The sequence below is a fragment of the Molossus molossus genome, unplaced genomic scaffold (assembly GCF_014108415.1).
Source record: "Molossus molossus isolate mMolMol1 unplaced genomic scaffold, mMolMol1.p scaffold_m16_p_8, whole genome shotgun sequence".
Lineage (NCBI taxonomy): Eukaryota > Metazoa > Chordata > Mammalia > Chiroptera > Molossidae > Molossus > Molossus molossus.
Window position 1 is genome coordinate 31,840,429 of NW_023425402.1, and position 3,561 is coordinate 31,843,989.

Here is a 3,561-nt window from a genome sequence, read left to right on the forward strand (position 1 = left end):
TGTTGTGGACTCAAATTGTTCTTATTCCAGGTATCCTGTGAGATCTGCTTTTGACTTTTGGGTTCTTGCTCTTTGGGTAGTTTAAGGTGTTTAGAAAGGCACTCATTCAAATAAGGGTTTTTAAATGCTTTATGTTCAGTAGTTGATTGTTCTGAAACACTATATTCCCATCTAATACTTTACAAAATGTTAGCTGGGTGCTGCTATAGCCCTTTGTTCTGTACTACAGTGACTCTCAAGTCCATTGGTGGTTCACAACATATGCATTGGGGGATACCCCAAGAAATGTTGCTCATAGAATTCCCTTCACATTGTAATCAGAGTGTAAACCAGTACACAGACCTATTTCTGCATAATATTTCTAGAATGTATTCTCTCTGGTTCAGTCAGTGTTTTCCTTTTATTGGTCAAGGTTTTTTGTTTGCTTGTTTTGTGGTTTGAAGAGACAAGGATACCTTAATTTATTTTTTGAGGAAATATGTGTTTATTGTTTTGAGTCTAAGCTATAAAACAGTTCTCCTATGGTATAGCCCTGTGATTTTTTTCTTTATAACGATGTAATTTTTCTCCATGAACAGTAGCTAAGGGCAATATGGTTAAGTCAATTAATGGCTAATACACGTTGAATACAGGTTTGCACTGAATTATATACACCCCAATTTTAAAACATAAGAAACAACGTTAAAATAATATTGAAATAATATGTTTTCCTTTAATTTTTTTTTGTGTGTATGTGAATGACAATTTTATTTCTTACACTTAAAGGCTGATTAAAAATCATTATGAATTCTATTAAAGTAAATACATCTGAATATAAAAAGTATGGTAACTATATATATTCATTAAATACTGTTATAAGTTTTTTAAAACACAATTTAAAAACATCCTGCATGCATGTTTAATCTGAGTAGAGTAAGTTCAAGATCAAGTATGCATGTTACAGGCATCAAGGCTAGATCCCAAATTATCATCATCATCATCATCTTCACATTTTCCTTCCAATGCATTTGATGATTCATTAGTAGTATTTTGTGATGATACCATGTTAGTGATAATAAGAATATTTTTGGACCCAATTAATGATGTATTAATCAGAACATTCTGAACTGCTGATGTTGCAGGAATGGATTCTTCTAACGCTGGGGACTATGAAGTGGGCATCTGTACTGTAAACCTTTGCCCTGTGGGGGACATGGAGTCTCTACTTTAGTTGAAACTGACATGGTTTCTAGGGTTGGTGTACCAAGTGTAGGAGTACTTGGTCTGCTAGTAAGTGAGCCAACACTTAACCATGAAACTGTTATTCTTCCTGCAGGAGTAGATGCATTTTTTTTTTAAAGACTTAAGTCTATAGTTTGGAGCAGTCAAGCAGTATCTATTAGGAGGCAATCTAAGGCCTGAAAATGGTTTGATCAATGGGAATGGGGTTTGATTTCTTTGCCTTGCAATATCCAGTAAGAAATCTCTTGGGGGAGGAGAGATAAAAGGCTGGTCAACATGACACTGGATTGCCAGTTGCACATTGTATACATCAACAGTAGCTTTCTTAACATGGCTTGAATAAATGTTTGCATCATCTCGAATTGTGGTCACATATTGAAGGAAAACTCCAACATCTGATTTCTACCTCTTAGCTCATATTCTGTAATCCCCATATCCTTCAGGATTTGTGCCATCATCTGTGCATCTTTCGGCTCTTGGGAGAAGCCATCTTGCCAGACTATAATATCAGTGATCAGACAGAAATCTTGAGCTAAATCACCCACATTAATGTATTTCAGTCCTAATTTTTTTTTAAATATGTTATTATTGATTTTTTAGAGAGAGAGAAAGGGAGAGAGAGGTAGAAACATCAATGTGAGAGAGAAACAGAGAAACATTGATTGGCTGCCTCTTGCACTGTCCGTACTGGGAATTGAGCTCACAACCTAGACATGTGCCCTGACGGGAAATTGAACCTGAACCTCTCAGTCCATGGGACAATGCTCAATCCACTGGGCCACACCGGCCGGGCTCAGTCCCAATCTTGATGCAAATTCTTTGCCTAGTGTGGTTTTCCCAACCCCAGGTGTACCCATGAGCAAGATGTTTGTAAATTCATTTATTTTAGAAACATAACACTTGATGGTTTGTTTGTTTTTTGCTTATATATATATATATATATATATATATATATATATATCCACACTTTATTTTTTATTGAAAAATCTTGTTTTATGACTATATTACCAAAGAAGGAAACTGTTTCTTTTTATCAAAACAATCTTTCATTGTGTTAAAAGCTATTTTATAAGGTTCTGTAAACATTAAACTTTTTTCTAAATCCAAACATACTGGTCAATAGCAGTAATTAGCTTCCTTTTCTCTATTGATACTCTTTTTTTAAGGGTATGCAATAATATATAGCTTAGTCTCAATACTATAAATATGTCTTACAACAGTTCAATTCATGTTAAAATATTATTTTATAGGTAGCAATGCTTTATGGCACACTAATATGTTATTTAATTTTGTGTACAGGAGTATAAATATTTTATATAAGTCCCATATTTACATATTAACTATATTGCATCTCATTGTGTCCTAATTGATTCTTCAGGAAATTCTATCAAAATCAATTATAGGTTGACTTTGTTGACTTTAAAGCTGGAAAGTCTTAAATAATTTCTGTAACTGATGATAGATATCAAAATCCAAAATATTATGTGCAAATTTGAATTACAAATAACCTTTAAAACTCCTACTCTGTGAAAAGGAAGCTACATATGGCAATTTTATGTGGAAAAACCTAAATAAAATTTTTCAATTAAAAAATACATAAAATTTTAACCAAAATGTTTGCCTATGTAGTCTGTTAAAGATTTCACTGACTCTCTTTACTGGTATTTATAAATCTACCATATAAAATGATGACATAATAATATTTTAATTATTGAATTTAAAGTTTTACACACAACACAGAGTCATGAATAATTTTAAGTTCTTTACTTAATTAGTATAAAGCTATAATAGAAAAAATCTAGTTTGAATAGTGATCTTTATCTTATCAATATTAGAGTATATGCAAAAACCAACAACAACAACAAAAAAACCAAATAATCTTTAGAGGAAAAAGTTCTAAAATAATTATAAAAGTATTTTACTAGTTTATGAAGATAAATGATATAATTTAGACTCAATTAATTGAAAATTGTTGTAAATATGCATCACCTGGACTCAAGTCTTATCTCTCCACTCACCTTTTTGGTCCTCAGTGTAACTGTCCATCTCTTACAGGTTCTAAATTAAAGCTGAAGTATTGTCTCTCTACTTCTCTCCTTAACTGCCTATGTGACTACTATAAGTAAATTTTCTTCTTTATAAAAATGAACATTTTATAAATGAGCTGTAATCCTAAAATTACAAATCTAAAACCTTCTTTAGAGCCATATTTCTGAAATAGTCAAATTTAAGGCTTAACTTTCTTGTTTTCTTGAGATAATTTTAATACACTGTTGGTGAATGAAGATTATTATTATTTTAAACTCTTTTTCAGGGAACTTTTATACATGGCACATGGTC

General features: G+C 31.8%; 1 pseudogene; it reads right to left on the bottom strand.

The window, feature by feature from the left end:
* Positions 1-924: 924 nt before the first annotated feature.
* Positions 925-3,267, bottom strand: LOC118621443 (annotated as a pseudogene).
* Between the last annotated feature and the right edge of the window lie 294 nt (positions 3,268-3,561).